The sequence below is a fragment of the Petaurus breviceps genome, unplaced genomic scaffold, assembly GCF_028583685.1.
Source record: "Petaurus breviceps papuanus isolate PSGF00001 unplaced genomic scaffold, PetGlider_PUasm1.0 90626, whole genome shotgun sequence".
Classification (NCBI taxonomy): domain Eukaryota; kingdom Metazoa; phylum Chordata; class Mammalia; order Diprotodontia; family Petauridae; genus Petaurus; species Petaurus breviceps.
The window spans coordinates 2,608,618-2,626,765 of NW_027187290.1; the positions used below are offsets into that span (position 1 = coordinate 2,608,618).

Genomic DNA, 18,148 nt, shown 5'->3' on the forward strand with positions numbered 1-18,148 from the left:
TGTTCCCGGTTTATTTTACTTGGCTTCTCTGACCTTTTGGCTTACATTGATGATTCATTTTTGGCTCAGTTCCTGTCCTTGGCAATCCATTCCATGGCTGATGCTCCCAATGTTCCCACTCATTTCCCTTCCCTTGGCATGGTACTTTTTTTCTCTTGAATCTTCTAGTTATTGACATTGAGCCCATTTCTTTTTTTTTCAGAGGGGGGCAAGCAGGGCAATTGGGATTAAGTGACTTGTCCAAGGTCACATGGCTAGTAAGTGTTAAGTGTCTGAAGCCATATTTGAACTCAGGTCCTCCTGACTCCAGGGCCAGTGCTCTATTCACTGCACCACCTAGCCACCAATTGAGCTCATTTCTGGACCAGGGTTCTACTTGCTCCATTAACTGATTTGGAATTGGTATCCCTACCCTATGCCATATAGTGCCACCCTGGCATCTCAGCTGTTAACTCTTACAAGCCTCACTCTCAATTCCCACCAGTGAACAACTGGATGTATAACTTTATCATTGCTGAAAGATAAAAATAAGTACACGAGGTCTTCTCTCAGTGATCAAGTCAGCTGTGCATTTCAGACAGGGTACAGAGATCCTATCAGACAATAATGCTGTTTTGATATTTATGTCCATAGGAAATGACCTTAGATGCTAATAAGTGAGAAGGTAATCAAAATTTCAGGTGACCCAGAGGACACTTGAACAATAAAAGATTGTTGTCAGCAGGTTGCAGCATATTAACCACAATGACTCGCGTGTAAGAAGCAGCACGAAAGACATCATCGAGGGTATTCACGATCAGAAACGTGAGGAGACTAATCGTTTGGCAGGAGGGAAGGCTAACAGATGGCAATCCTGAGTCCAGTAGAGGTATCCACAGAATGTTTAAAGATCCAACTTATTAGGTAGATCCTTTGTGGAAGGGTTATGGAAAGGCATAGAGAAGAATAGCATATCATTAAAAGGTATATGGATGGGGAACCTTGATGTCAATCTAGAAAAGACCTTTCAGGCCATCTAGTCCAACCCCTTCCTGTGAGAGATGGAGAAACAGTCCCAGAAAATGGAGATATATTTTATTTATAAAATGTCGGGTTAAAGGAAGGCATTAATGAATTGCTGCTTAAGAGCCAATCCTTTGAGCTGGCTCTCTCTAAGTCATTATTTCTTGCTGCTTGCTAGCAACATTTCTGTCATTTTAAAGTACTAATGAAAGAGCAATAAAACCCAGGAAGGACTAGCAAGTTAGGTATAAACATAAAACTGGAAAGGAGGAAATTCAGATGGGATTTCCTCTAGACATTTCCTGTGCAAAATCCGAGCTCTCATCAGACATGTATTACACTTGCATTTATTCTTAGTCATCTCCCAATTTGGCGGTATTGTGTTTCAGAGAATAGCATTTAACAGAAGCAGAGAACAATCAGAAAAACCAGGGAGAGCTTTTAGGGAGATGCTGTTAGTGGCATTAGCTGGTTCTGCTTCCCCCAGTGACGTGCATAACTAGATTTGTCCTTCACATTTGAAGGTGATTTGGCTGGCATTATTAGCCGTATCTGTGGACCAGGCTAAAAGGTACTCTGTGAGATTAGCAGGGATTTCCAAGCTCTGTAGAGGGGAAGTGAATACTTAGGTCTGAGACTGTATCTAATTGGGAAGAGTGTTTCTTGCTCCAAGGGATCCCTCCCTATTGCTGACATCTGTGCCCTGGGTTGGTTTATCTGTTATTTCCCAGCAATCTGCTGTCCTGACACAACATTGTACTTGTGCCTTTTTATACTGGTCAATCGTGTCCTGTCACACTACTGTATGTTATACCCATGTCTTATTGAGGGCTCACAATAGAACTTCATAGAATACTGAATAGTGATAGAATAAGAATAATAAAAAATCAAGGTGCATAATAATAGTTGCAGTTTATATGGGACTTTAAGGCTTGCAAAACACTTTCCAAATATTACCTCATTTCATCCTCTCAATAACCCTAGGAGGGTTTTTATCTTCATTTTACAGATTGAGAAACTGAAGGAGAAAAAATTTAAGTAACTTGCCTAGGGTCACACAAATAGCAAGAGTCTGAAGCCATATTTGAACTCAGGTCTTCCTGATTATAGGACCAACACTCTACCCACCATTCCACTTGGCAGCCTCTAATGTATGAATGTATACATATATGTGTATGTGTGTGTACATGCATCTGGATGTATGTAAAATTTTAAAACCGGGTTTAATTGAGATGCATATTTGCTAATATAATGGAAGTCACTAGCAGATCTCATAAATGTTCCACACATAGGATTTCAACTTTAATGTCTGCTTGCTCATTAACATGCCTAAGGGACCCTAAAGCAATATCAGTCACTGTGAATAGTTTTCTAGAATGTCTACAGGATTTGCAAAATTCTTTTAATGATCCCAAACTTCTCCTTGAAACAAAAGACTAATTTTTTTTAACAATGACATTTTACCAGTGTTGGTACAGGGCTGCAAGACAGAGAAAAACAGTTTCTTAAGAAATGAAAATAGGTATCAGCCAGAGGGCAAGAAATCAGGATATGGTGGGTGTAAGAAGGTTGGAACACATTACAAGTAAGGAACTACAAAGCAGACTGGAAGGGAAGATGTCATCAAAGTAATGTTTCAGAGGAAATAGATAATTTGGTCACTTGGGCAGAGTCAAAGATAACTGTGTATTGTTCCTATACTCTGTTGTCCTGATGGTGTCAAAGATCCCATCCTCTGCTGCCCCCATCCCACCCCAGTGTGATGAAGAAATCTCATGTAGCAAATTTATGGGAAGATATGGTCAAAAGTCATAGATCACAGGCAGGAAAAGGTGGGCTGCCAATTGCATCACTCAAGGCAATATTCACATTGATGAGATCCATTTGAATATTTGGTTAAAGTTCTCTGGGTAGATGAGAGTTTACCAATAGGTCTGCATGGCACTGGCCTTGGTGCAGGAAAATGCAAAGATGAATGAAATACAGAATCCATACCCTGGAGGAGTTCACATTCCAGTAAAGAAGATGAAACAGATGAACAACAAGCATATTCCAAAGTCAGATCTTCAGGATTTGGGATCGGAGGCCCTGAGTTCAGTTACACCATACAACTTATTACCTGTAGAGCCTTGCTCAACTCCTTAAATCTCCCTGGCCCTCGATGTCCTCTTCTGTACAAAAAGATGGTTGGAATTGGGGGACTCTAAGTGTAGCTAGGATTTATCCAATTTATCCTGCAGTTGATAGAGCTGTAGTCAGGAAGACTCACCTTTATGAGCTCAAATCTGGTCTTAGACACTTACTAGCTAGCTGTGTGACCCTGGACAAGTCACTTAACCCTGTATGCCTTAGTTGCCTCATCTGTCAAATGAACTAGAGAAGGAAATGACAAACCCCTCTAGTAACTTTGGCAATAAAACTCCAAATGGGGTCATGAAAAGTCAGGCACAACTGAAAATGACTCAATAATAATAACAACAACAACCCTTCCAGCAAAGCCAACTTTATATCAACAGCAGTAAAGACTGTCATGTAAACTCACTGATTATCAGGCCTTGGTTTGCAACCATTATCTGATAATTTTAAAAAAAAAACATTCATTAAGCACCTACCCTGCCCTAAGTCCCATGCCAGGGTTGGGGATCCAAATAGAAAAATAAAATGGTCTCACGAAGTTTGCGTTCTATCAAGACAAAGAACACAAATACACAAATTGTAAATATAAAGTCTATGTAATGTAGCCATCAAATAATTTTTGAGGAAGGTCCCAATAGTCAGGGAGAATCAGGAAAGGCCTCATGCAGTATTTGTTGCTTGAAATAACAAGGAATTCTAAGAGATGGGTTGAGAAGGGAATACACTCCAAGTATGGCTGGGGGAATGGAATACTCTGTACAAGTAACAACAAATAGACAACTTCAGCTGGATTGGAGAGTGCACAAAGGACCATAAAGAATAGAAAGACTAGGAAGGTGGGTTGCAATCAGAGCCGACTGTTGATTTGTCAGTGAGAGCGTTTACACTTCAGAAATCCACAAATGCTAGAAATCAGACTTTCATTTATTGTTTCGTTGATTGTCTACACTAAAAAAAGTGAGGTGTTTTTAGAGAGCAGGTTTTTAGATATTTTCAAGCATACCCCTGGCTGGAACCCAACCAGGCAAGGCTTCAAATGCCAACAGAGTAGTTTGAGTTTAACTCCAGAGGCAGTAGGGAGCCACTGAAGATTTTCAGGCCAGGGTACATCACTGTCAGACCTATGTTTTAGGAATATCAATTTGTCAAGTGGAGGATATTTTAAAGAGGAGAGTGATAGCAGAAAGGCCAATCAGAAGGCTGTGGCAATGGTCCAGGTAAGAGGTGAAAAGAGTCTGAAAAAGGGTTGTGGACGCAGAGGGAAATGGAAGAGAATGAATATGACAAATGCTTTATAGGTAGAATCAACAAGAATTGGCAAATTCTTGAGCATGGGACATGAATGGAGGTGTTGAGGAAGAGTCAGGAATAGACTCCCCTGTTCAAGAAGTTTCTATGAGGGACTTCTGACTAAGATGATACATGAAAGGGCATAGAGGAGCCCAGTTCTCTCACATATGCTCCAGAAAATACATCTAAAAGAACACCAGAAAGAACACCAGTGAAACATCACAGGAAGAAAAAGCAGTGACCTTTCCTATCCAACCCAGGGCTGACCTAGCAGATGGTTTTGGAAAGGGGAAAGATTAAGGGAGGCAAAGGTACAGTAAGGTCTGCTAAATGACCTGAAAGCTACAAGTATTCTGAGCAGGGCCTGGGATGTTCCAGGGGCATCTGAACCCAAGCCATATCACTGAGCCAGAAGCCAAAAGGATTTACTAAAACAGCAATGGGGGACAAGGTCATTCCCCAAAGGCCACTGCTCTGGGACAAAGAGTTTGACAGAGCACTAGGAAACAGCAGGAGACAAGGGCAGCTTAAGGATCAGGTACATATTCTAGGTAGATTTCCAGGAGGCCTGAAACTACCATGGTCTATGACATCTGATTGGAGTTTGTTAGGGCTGGAGCTGGAGATGGACCTAATCCCATCTGGGAATCATGCAAGGAGAAGGAGCCAGAGAAGGGGCAAGGCCAGTGCCTTCACTGTGCCACCACTGGACAAGGCAAAAGGCAGGACTAGTAGCAAAGAGGGGGGCCTGGTCCTTGTCACACTATCTAGAATGATGGCAGTAGCCACATCCAGACTACAGAGGAAACAAGACTAAGGGAGTCCTTGCTTGCCCTATCTGAGTACAGAAGAGGATGGAGCCTTGTTCTAACTCCAAGTCCCAATTCAGAAATTTAGACTGGAGATATGTACAAACTGGAGAGAACATCAGACACAACAAAGAAATAAAACATAACAAGTAGTCTAGTGAGAAGAATCAAGAGCTAGGGCCTCAGAGAAAATAATGATTCGGTGAGAGGACCCCAAGAGTGGCTGGAAGCAATGAAGGAAGAGATAAAAAATGAAATTACCGCTCTGGAGAAGAAAAAAATGGAAAGAGAACAGCATAAAAGAGAAGGTGGAAAGCCTTACTAAATCTTGGATTAGAAATTCTACTTGTGATTTTAGTGGTATAAGGAACTCCGAGATGAAGAAATGCCTCTACCAAGGTCAGTGACTTATCAGCAACAAATATTCTTCGAAATTGTCATAGAGCACCAAGAAATTAAGTGACCTGTCCACAGTCACACAGATAGTAGGTATCTGAGCGGGGACTTGACCTCAGATCTTATTGCCTTCAGGACTTACTCTCTATTCCTTATGCCAAGCTCTAATTAGTAGCTTCCTAGAAAAAAAGATGGTGCAAACATCTCAAAAATTCCATTAGACAGTTAAAAAAAATTTGAACAAAGTTAAAGAAGAGATGAAAAAGTAGAGGAGAATATAAAATATCTACTAGAAAAAACAAATGATTTAGAACATTTAAGGTGAGATAAGTTAAGAATCATAAGTGTAGACTTCTAGTTAAGTCACACATGAGCCCAACTTGCCTACTTTATTACAGTAATGATATAAAATAGCATGAGACTGAATAATTACCCAAAGAACCCAAAGGGAAATTTCAGTAAGCCCCTTCATCCAGCCTGAGAATCTACAAAAACACAGCCAGAACCTGCTGGATAGGAGATGAGGCATCCTACCAGAGAAGCCAGCAGGAGCATGGGTAAACAGACCTGAAACCCTTAGCAGCACGATGTAAGGGGAAGCCACAAGCAACTCTTTAGCCAGAGAAGACCCAGGGAAAGGAGAGATTATCCTAATCCTTGATAGAAAAAAACTCAAGGGAGGAGAGGGGAAAAAAGAGTCAGTGTCCTACTGGGGAAGAGGAAGGAAGAGAGACCACTCAGGACCCAGAACAGGGAAGTTGTGATAGGGAAAGAAGACCACTCAGCTCACTGATGGGGAAAACTCCAAGAAATGTAGAGATCTCACAGCAACATCAAGGGGGTGAGAGACTATCAGTCCCCTAACAAGGTATCCCCAGGAGGTGACAATTTTGATTTCACAGTATTGAAAAGGTTTTATACAAACAACATCAATGCTATTCAAATTAGAAGGGGAAAATATTTAGGAAAAGTCTATGCAACAAGTTTCTTTAATAAAGCTCTCATTTCCAAGATATATAAGGAACTGATTCAAATCTGCAAGAACAACAGCTATTTCTCCAAGAGATAAATGGTCACAGGATATGAACAAGCAGTTCTCATATAAAGAAATCTAAGCCATCAACAGCAATATGAGAAATGTTCCAAATCGCTATTAACTAGAGAAAGACATTAAAAACAACTGTGAGATTCCATGTCATATCTGTAAGATCAACAAAAGTAACTAAATAAGGAAGAAAAAGAAAATGGTGTTGCTGGAGAGTCCACAGAAAAGCAGACACATGAACGCACTACTGAGCTATGAATTTGTCCAGCCATCCTAGAAAGTACTTCAGAACTATGCTCCCCAAATCACATATCCTTTGCCATAGCAATGCCATGACTTGTTCTATAAACCAGAGGTCAAATAAGGAAGAAAAAAACACAAATGCACAATAATATTTATAGCAGATCTTTTTCTGATAGGAGAGGACTGGAAACTAAGTGGGTGTCCAGCAATTGGGAGTAGCTGAACAAATTATGACAGATGAATTTAATATAATATTATTGTTCCGTAAGAAATTATGAAAGTGATAACTTCAGAGAAACTTGGAAAGATGGGTATGAGCTGGTGCATTGTGAAGTGAGCAGAACCAGAAGAACAAGGTATATAATTACAACCTTGTAAATGCAAATAGCTTTTTTTTTGGTAAGGCAATTGGGGTTAAGTGACTTGTCCAGGGTCACAGCTAGTAAGTGTCAAGTGTCTGGTCTGAGGCCAGATCTGAATTCAGATCCTCCTAACTTCAGGGCTGGTGTTCTATCCACTGCACCACCTAGCTGCCCCAAATGCAAATAACTCTCAAAGACTTGAGAACTCTGATTTACATCGGGACAAATCACTCCAGAAGAATGACAACAAATCATATGTCCCATCTCTTGGCAGAGAGGCAATGGACTAAAAGTGCAGAAAGAGCAATGTTTTCAGACAGAGCCAATGTGTAGATTCATATTTTTTTTTCTTTACTTGTTACAACAGTGGGCTTACAGTGATACAGATAACAAAAAAAAATTAAAAAGGAAGATATATCAGGGAAACACTTTAAAAATATACAGGTGAGAACAGAACGATTTTCAGAAAAGGACAAAGGTAAGCAGGGTAGTTTTAGTACTACTATATTCAATTTAATATAGACTTTGCAAATGAGCTTTCTATAATGGAAATTCATACTTTCATATGCAATCCTCCGTAATGTCTTTCCAACTTTTTAGAATCCCTCTTTCGAGACTCAGTTTAATCTCCAACTCCTGATGGATGTCTTCCTCTGTCTCCCACAACTACTAGTCCCTTTCTTATGAAGATTACCTTCTATATACTCTACATGCATCTTGCATGCATGATAAGGACTGCCTAATTAGAGTGGCAGCCTTATGAGAGTGCACAGAATGGTTGCTTGAAAAGTCAAGAAAACACCAGGGATTTGGGAACTGGAATCCATGCCAGAGTGTACCAGCATTGGGGCCTAGTAAGGAGTAACTTTCTTGTCCCAGGTACTGGATCAACAGTACATAAGAGGAATCAACTTGTGAATGAGCTGTGTCACATCTCTAAGCATACTTATTGGGAAATGCGTTGGAGTGTCTATTTTAAGTTTGAACCCACTGTCCCCAGTGATGAGGTGGCATAGGAGACAGTATGCCCCTGGTTTGGGGGGGGGGTGTTTGTAATTCTGTTCTTGCTATACCTTCTCAGTAAGTAGCCCTTTGGGAAATCTAATTGATATAAATTAGTAAAATGACTAAAAAAAATCCCCAAAGGCTGCAAAACATGATGGAAAGTCATCTGGAGGGAGATTTGGGGATGCAAGAGGAAAGATGGTGGAGCAAGATGACAGACTGTGGAGAGGCAAGTGGTGAACCGTCACACGTCCTCAAAAATGTGAAGAGAGGACGCCCCTGGACACGACATTTCAGGAAATCATTTCTCACGTGCCTGTACTTGGGGACTTCTCTGACTTTTCCACTCTGCCTCTTCATGGGGTGCCTTCCCTGGTTCCCCTCCCCACCTTGCTTTGTGGCTTATCCTGTGGGTTGTCTTCCTCCATTAGATTGTAAGCTCCTTGAAGGGAATGATTTTTGGATTAATTAAAGATATAAGGGTGATACTGACTACCTGGCAATTTATATTAAGAAAAGCACACTGGAATTGGGGCTGGAACCCATAGTGATAGAAAGATATCCCAGCTTGAGTGTCCTTAGAGCCATGAAAGGGAGATGCAGCCCACCTTCCTCTGGCTCCACAGCTTATCAGTGTGAGTGGAATTGGGGGTACCGAGTCCATTAAGGTTACAAGTATACCATCCTCTTCTTCCTCAAAGAGTAGCCTACACCTTCAAAGTACTCTATACTCTCACCCAAAGAACTGCGATTAAGAAATACAATGACTAAGGAAATGTCTAAGAAGCACCCTGGAACAGTGGAAAGAAAGCTGATATCAGAGTCAATAAGCCATGGGTTTGAGCACTATCACTGTGTTAACATGACCAAATCGTTTCACCTTTTAGCATCCAAAGCAATTGTCTAAGACTAGAATTTACAGAAAATCCGATGATCTCTATTGATGGAAGGAACTTCCACACCAGGAGCTCTTCACCCCAATAAATGATAGATTCCATAAATTTCATTTTTCAGGACTCAGTTCCTTAGCTGTGGGGCTCATTCCCTATTAATGAGTATAATAAGGACATTTTTTATCTCTACCAAGTAATTGATATTATTTTGTACTATAATTTGACATTTGCAAAGCACTTATCTCATCCAAGTCCTGCAAGAACCCTATGAGGTGATAATAGTATAGGTACTGTTATCCTCATTTTAAGGAAGAGGAGATGTAGGCCCAGAAAAATGAAGGGCCTGGCCCATGGTCACATAGGTTTTAAGTGTCAGAATTGGAATTTGAACCCAAATTTCCCTTTTACACTTCTTAAAATTCACAAGCATTCCCAAGTTCTAGAGCCTTCTTGATTGAACATTTATCTTTGTTCTTTGATCTATAAATCAGGATCCAAAGGTATTTTTATGGGTCTCTTTTTTTTAACTTCAACCATGCAGTGTGGTTGGCTTCAGAATTCAGAACTGGTTCATTTTACCCCACTTCAAACTATTTTACACTTTACCAATTGAGTTTGAACCTTCTCCACCTTCAATGGACTCTCTCAGCTAGCAAAAATGGTTGAGACTTCTAGTGTGTCCCCAGTGGGCCTCTGGTTTAATTTCCCAGCAGCCCCTACAGCAACAGGAGTTTCACAAGTATACAGATGCTGGGTTTGGAACTGATTGGTTCATCAAAAAGTTCACCCCAAAATAATCTGCCCTTTCTGACATTCTTTAGGAGCCTCATCATATCCAGTGGTCTTCTGCCCCACTCAACTGCAAGGGAAGTTTAATCTAGTAGAAAGGGTACTGGACTTGGGGGCAGGAGACAACTGGATTCACAATCTACTTCTTACATTTACTAGTCTTGTGAACTTGGTAAGTCACTTAAGATCCTTAAGCTCTAATTTCCTCATCTCCTTCGCTAAGTTGTGTGCAAACCTTGAAGTATGATATAAGCATCATTATCGGTGTTGTTTGATCCTGGGATACACACTTCTTTAGTGAGGACTGTCTCTTACTTAGGAGAGCAAGCTCTTCCCTACCTAGACCTCTTAGGCTCCATTATCTAGTTTTCCAAGGAAGAAATTCTTACACGTTTTTGTAGTCCCTATGTCATTTTGATCAATTACCAGGAGTTTCTGGAATTTCTGAACTCCTTACCCCTAAAAGGATCTCAGCTGTCCCACAGGTTGAGCCCCACCCCCATCCTGGCAGGGAGAGGTTTAAATAATTACAATTTAGAAGCCCTTTCTGCCCCAAAATAAAACGCTTGCTTTCAGCTCCACAGGGGCTGTCAACCTTTTTTAATCATTACATAGAATTCTTCTTTCTGGACTTAGACATTAGATAACCTCAAGGCTAGGTAGTGCAGAGGGCCAGGCCTGGAATCAGAAAGACCCAAGTTCAAATTAGGCCTCAGACATTTACTAACTGTGGGATCCTGGGCAAGTTGCTTAACCCTGTTTGCCTCAGTTTCCTCATTTGTAAAATTATTTGGAGAAGGAAATGGCAAACCACTTCTGTATCTTTGCCAAGAAAACCCCAAATGGGGTCATGGAGAGTAGGACACAGCTGAACAACAACAAGGTTCTTACAAATGCTTCTAATGTTTTTGAAGAGAAGGATCAAGAATGAATTCTTCTTCTGTTCTGTATTATCGCATCCCCAATACTGCTAGTTTAGATTTTCAAGGAATATTTATCAAAAAATAACAACAGCAGTTCACATTTACATAGTGCTTTAAGGTTTACCAAAAATAATCATAGGATCACAGCTTTAGAACTGAAAGGAGCATTATAGAGATCTTCTAATCAGAACTCCTCTCATTTTACAGATGAAGAAACTGAGGTGTTCTGCCCAAGGTTTGCTCCAATAGATGGGTGATAAGATTAACATGGACATCCTGTCTAACACTTGATACTGCAGATTCCAACCTATCCACACCTTGTTGTCTGGTAGTTTCTCATCTCTCTCCTTCCATGAATTCTCCCTGGAGGATCTACCCAGCATGCTAGAGGGTCTTCCTCTAGGCCTCTTAACATTCCATGGGTACCCATATATTGTTTGGGCTATCCACTAGGTTATCCCTTAGTATCGCTATGTGACTAGTCCACTTTCTTTGCTAATCATAGGCTTCCTGGATGAAATCTTTCCATAATTTACAACCATGTAACATCACCAGAAGAATCATGTTTAAGTCTACATTCCTAATAAATAGTAAAAGCAGAGCTGGAACCCAGATCTTATCCAACACTCCTTCCATTAAACAATATTAACTCCCCAAATCCTGAAAGTAGATAGTCCATACAGTGTTACCCCATCCTACAGATGAGGACACTGAGTTTCACAGAGATAAACTGGCTTACCTATTATACATGTAATGAGTAAGTATCAGAGCCCAGAATGAAACCCAACTCTTTTGACTTTGGCTTTAATTTTTCTCCAATATGCCATATGGATGAATAAACTCTTTTAGAGCAAGATTTACAGTTCTTTCTACTTGGAGACATATTTAGGAGAACTGGAGCAGTACTGTCCTTTCCTAAAGACTACAGATGAATAAGAGTGGCAAGAATACATTTTCCCCCTCAGAATTAGAGTACATTTACAATATGGCTTTATAGTAGGCCTGCTCAAGTCTAGAGAGATGTTCTTTTGCTTTTAAAGAAGGTTTTCCTGTCCTTGTCAACCTCGCAGCACATCTGTATAAAAAGGAGACAGACGTCATTGATGCAGAGAGAACAGAATTGCTGCCTCAGAAAACCAATGAGGCCCTGAGCCTGTGGGCTGTTATGGTGCTTTTCTGTGAAGCTCTTTCTCTAGGCTGTTAATGGAGACAGCAAGAGAAACTGGCTACTTCAGAGGGGCAGGGCCTCCAGGAGGTTAAAGAAAAGAAAGTTAAGGTAAAGACATCCACAATTTGGAGAAAATAGCATTTTTGCCTAGTCACTGCATGCTGACAATGTCTCTACTGACAAAAGGCCTTAAATCTATATATGCAGAGAAAACCAGAGCATTAAGTGAGACAATGTGTGCAAGATGGTGTATAAATCTTAAAGCACTCTCAGTTATTGTTACTATTATCTCATTCTGGTATCATATGCTTCAGAGGAAAAGTTGCTGTTCTAGTATTATGATTATCAAGGACATTCTCTGGGTCCCCAGCACTGTGTCCTCAGAATGGCCCATGCATAGGGCCAGAGGACATTCAGAGGCACAGGGGTGGGGAGGGCAGACCCCCTAAACAAGAACACCTGGGTCTCCGCCCCTGTGCCTCTGAATGCCAGCTCTCCTCTGCATCCTTGGCTCTGGCTCACCTGCATTGATTACTAGATCTCCATCAACAGAAAACCCTGAATTCGGCCCTGTTTCCCTCCAATCAGATAACTTGGCTGTGCCTTGGCCTCTAGGATGGTACCGCCTCCAACTCAAATTGCTGGAACCCTCCCAAGTACCCCTCAGGGACAAGGCTTCAGCCCCACTCCAGCTGATTCCAAATAAGCACACAGTATCAGATCATGAGATGACCTTTCAAAACAAAGATTATATGATTCTACAGCTCCTCTAGTCTTTGGCTATTCTTATCTCAAGAAGAATTATTCTAAAACTATTCCACCCAGAATGACGGCTCAAACTGATTTGCTACACAGTTGTTTGGTTGGACTGAATATTATCTGTGAGTCTGCCCCTATTTCCCTGCCTTCCATTTTCCTTCACTTACCCTGCTGCAGGCAATGGTGGTAGTCTCATTAGGAACTATGAAAAACATTCAGGGGTTATGCCGCAGACAGAATTATTCCCAGCTATCAGGGAAGTCTGAGAAAAATAATTTCAGTGACTAATGACAAATCCAAAGGAGCCAAAATAGCTTCTTTTTGTAATTAGAGTCACAGGGAAAATTTGCCTCAGTACAATAAATTGAAACAAATACTTGGTTAAAACAGGTTGTTGGAATCAATGTCCAGGCTTCGTAATTAGAATAATAGAGTGCTGGACTTGCAGGCAGGAAGACCTAAGTTCAAAGCCCACATCCGGATCTGGCTGTGACAGGCAAGTCACTTCTCGGAAAATCCATTTCTGAATGTGTAAAATTATAATACTGTTGCTAGGACTACCTTTCTAAAGGTAGTATTGTACAGTGGATAGAGGGTCAGCCTCAGAGCCTGGAAGATCTGGGTTCAAGTCTCACCTCTGACTCGTGCTGGCAATGTGACCTTGGGCCAAGTCTTCAACCTCTCAGTCCCCCAGGCATCTCTGAAGCTATGAAGGTGCACTGGCAAAGAAAATTCCTAATATAGAGCTCCCTATATCAGTGAAATTGGGGCAGCTAAATGGCGCAGTGAATAGAGAGACAGGCCTTCACTTCACCCCATTTGCCTCAGTTTCCTCATCTGTAAAATGAGTTGGATAAAGAAATGGCAAACCACTCCAATATCTTTGCCAAGAAAATGTCAAATGGGGTCATGGAGAGTCAGATACGACTGAAAAAAACAACTGAAAAACAAAAAAAAATCAATGAAATCACAGGCCCAGGCCAAAAAAGAAAATATTACCTCACAGGATTTTTAAGGACAAAGGAAATCATGTAAGTGCTGTGAAAAACAGGAAAGCATATAAACATCAGCCATAATTATTACTATTATTATCGATATTGTTAGTATAACAGCATTGACATGAGAACCCAGATTCATCAGGCATCTGAGCTGGAAGGGATGGACATGGAAGACCATCTGGTCTGACTCTCTCATTTTACAGATGAGGAAACTGAGGCTGAGAAATGGAAAATTACTTTCCAATTGTCATATAAATTAGCAGTAGAACTGGAATCAAGGTTAAGGAATTTTCAACTCAAATCCTACCTTTTAAGACAGGAGAGATTACATATATGTAGTCAGCCAAAATCCCTGCAGAAAAACAAAGAAACAAACAAAATATCAGAATAATATCAATATTAACAGAAGTCATTTGTTTTCATATTTGGAATTTCTCAATTTCCATGAGATTGACCATAATCTGCCTGGATGTATAATGGGTGACTGGTCAGTCAAAGAAGCCAGTCCTCAAAGCCTGCCGACATTACCTGTCTGTTGCCAATCCAACAGATGGACGATTGGTGGCCCTTCTTCTAGCCTTCAATGACTGACGGGCTGGTGCTGTGTGGTGATGGGTTTTCTAATTGGCTTCAGAGCCAGTTGTGATGGCAGAGCTCGAACTGCATTCATATACCAAGGGATCCATACAGCCCTTCCTCAGCCCTTTTGTGCAAAAAGGGCCTCTCCCCAGTATCTTTCGAGTGAGAATTACTCTGGGTCACAGGGTGGGGAAGGGGGATTAGGCCCCATGCCCCACCTGTTGCTGTGTAGTGATAAATGTATGGTCCCTCAATTTCTTTGATTCTGTGTTTATTTTTTTCAGATCTTAGGTACAAGAAAACACAGACACAGAACAGACCAGGTTATGACTGTGCGAATTTTAAAAGGTTTGAAGAGCTATCAGTGGTTCCCTTAGCAACCAGAGTTAGCAGCAGCAGTTAAGCCCATGGAAGAGAAAACTGCCTGACCCTGGCTGGCAGGAGAATGAGCCCGCAGCCCAGACACTGCATCCTGCAAGGAGCTAGCCCATTTGAGCAAGGGAATGACTCATCCGCTGGCTTGCCACAGAAGTACTGAGGGCTCTGCAAAGAACAAAAGGCATTCTCAAGGCCAGATCTGCCTGGGCCACATACATCCCCTGCCCAGGTGCCTCAGTGCCTTTGGATTCCAAGTCTGAGTGTTCCCTCCCCAGGAAGCAGGGGTGCGCAGAGAAGGGAATGTGTCTCCTCTCTGGCTGAATGGTTTAGTGCTTTCCTGCTTGCTGCACCTTCTCAGTAAACGTGCCTTTAAAAAACTCCACTGACAAATTGCTTGCCTTCTCAAGGAGGGAAGAAGGGAGGGAAGGAGGGATGAAATTTGGAACCCAAAATATGAAAAAATGAATGTTACAATTTTTTTCTATGTAATTGGTAAATGTTTCATGAAATAAAATATATTCAAAAATATGTACAAACAAAAAAAGTTCACTGATATCAGCTGGTTAACAGATATTGGGGGCATACCAGATATAGGCTCATAAGAAAAACCCCAGCTCCTCAGGGTGAACCACAACACCTTAAGGGGAACAATAAGTATTCATCTAGTCTCTGGGGAAGCCTGCAAATACAGGTGGCCCTAAAAGGGAAAATGTCCTTGTTAAGTGCCTACTATGTGCCAGACACTGGCCTAAGCACCTTTCAGATATTATTTCACTTGATACTCACAACAATCCTGGGAGGTAGGTGCTATGATTAGCTCCATTTTCCAGTTGAATGAACTGAGGCGAACAAAAGTCAAGTGACTTGCCCAAAGTCACACAGTTAGTAAGAGTCTGAAGTTAGATTTGAACACATGTCTTCCTCACTCCAAGCCTAGAGTTTTATCTACCATGCCTCCTAGTTGCCTTTCTTTATAGTATGGATTGAATAAGAGTTAAAATGCACAAGGCAATTAAAGACACGTTCTCAGTTGAGAATCATTTTCTGTTTATGAGACGTTTGTTTATGATTAATCTATTCTTTTTTGGGGGGTGAGGCAATTGGGTTTAAGTGACTCACGCAGGGTCACACAGCTAGTAAGTGTTAAGTGTCTAGTTAGAGTCTGAATTTGAACTCAGGTCCTCCTGACTTCAGGGCCACTGTGCCACCTAACTGCCCCTGATTAATCTATTCTTTATACCTATTATGATAGCCTATTTTTTTAAATTAGAGACTATTGATAATATTTGAGCACTGACCTGGAAGGGATACCTTCTAAGGATAGCAAAATTCCTTTCCATAAACAGAGAGACAGCTTTAGGTAGGGGTCAAATTAGCGGCTTCCAGGCTGTTGCAGTGGAAAAGAAGGGTCTGAATCCCATCTCTGACATTTCCATGTGTCAGAGAAAGTTATTTAACCTCTCTGGGCTTCTATGTGCTTATATATAAAATGAAGATGCTATCTATAGGGCCTACTTTATAGAGACTCTTGTGAGGATTAAAGGAGAGATAATGTTTGTAAAATGCTTCGCAGACACTCTATAAATGTCAGTTATTACTATGATAGAACGCTGGCTTGCCCCTCCTCTCCCTCCAACTCTCTTCAGCAGGACAAATGTGACCTAGAAATCCGTAATACAGACTTAATTCCTTTCACTTAAGGCTTTGATCCTGCTCCTAAATACAACAGCACAAGAAGGGCCCTAGAAGAATTGCTTTATATGTATGGAAAGGAATGTAGAGTACTATCTGTCATTTATATTTTCAACTGTTTAGGGTCCTTTATACCTGTATTCAAATGAGTTTCCTGAGACTAGGGGTGTTAAGCAGATGAGGATTCTGGGTGCCTGAGGGAGAAGTGGGCTTAGAACACGTAAAAGGACCCTAAAGAGAATCTGACCTGCTCCTTCATGTTAGAAAACAGGTCTTGGAGATCTTCTAGATTCTAGACCAAGATTCTCATTTAAAAGATGAGGCCAAAAGAGAAGGTATTTAGGTCATCGGCATAATGTAATGGGAAAAAAATTGCTTGGGCTTTGATACAACTGCCTGTAAAATAAAATTTGGGGAACATTTTGTATTGCTATTTTTATGGTCAATAAAAATTAACTATAAACAGCATGGAATAATTCACAGAGTGCAGGACCTGGAGTCAGTAAGAAGGGAATTCAAATCTTTCCTCTGACATTTACGACAGTGTGACCATGAGCAAGTCAATTAATCTGAATCACATTAAGACTGACATATTTGAGTTATGGATAAGGAATGGACCTGTGATTTCACTAGTATAGGGAACTTCCCAATGAGGAAACTCCAATCTGTGCATATTAGCACCTTTTCTACTACTTATAGTCTAAGAGAGTTGTCTAAAATATTGAGAGGTTAGGGATGTGGCAGGAATGGAGGTGGCCCAGTGGATCAAATGTAGGACCAGAAGTCAGGAAGACTCCTCTTCCTGAGTTCAAATCTGGCCTCAGATACTTACTAGCTGTGTGACCCTGGGCAAGTCACTTGACTTTGTGTGCCTCAGTTTCCTCATCTGTAAAATGAGCTGGAGAGGGAAATGGCAAACCACTCCAGTATCTTTATGGGTCACAAAGAGTCAGATACAAATGAAAATGACTGAATGACAATAATTTGGAGGTTAAATGATTTGCTCAGGGTTATAAAACCAGTATGTCAGAGGCATACCCTCTCCATTAATATCATTTTAGTTATTTGATCAGAAATAAAAATGTTTACCTAAACTTACATTCTATAAGAATGAAAAAAATCAAAAAAGATTTTTCTTGAATTTCTGTTCTACCTCATGGGTATCTAGCTTTGCAAAATTGTAGTCTCTCTCAAATAAAGGTCACAGGAAGTGATTAATTCTAAGCAATACTTTTAAGAAAAGTCATAGTGAAATTTTCTGCATCTTTTTTGAATACTTCAGAAATTCTTCAGTAATATCAATGATTCCAAGTCACAAAAATCTTAAGATATAACTGCTGATGCAGGACAGAAAACAGATCTCTTGCATTTCAATAGATGCAACCTAAATTATCGTGAGCTACGTATTACCAGCAAGATTGACAAAATAAATTTTGTTCTGTTTATATAACTAAAAGTGCTGTTCTTATCTGTGTATTGGACTTTATGTACTGCTGTTTGCAATGCCCACACCAGAAAGGGTACCTAAGCCAGGATAATAACTCACATAGCTATAATAAAGACTGCATCACATTTTCCGCATAACAACTCTAATGAAATAGGTGTCACAGACATTATTGTTCCCATTCTGCAGATAAGGGAAATGAAGCTTGGAGAGAGGGTCAGAGTCATGTGGCTAATG

The 18,148-nt window shown here is 40.7% G+C and overlaps 1 pseudogene; it reads right to left on the reverse strand.

Annotated features, from left to right (window-relative positions):
* Positions 1–18,148, reverse strand: part of LOC138143068 (ragulator complex protein LAMTOR1 pseudogene) — a 151,153-nt pseudogene that overhangs the window by 120,592 nt on the left and 12,413 nt on the right.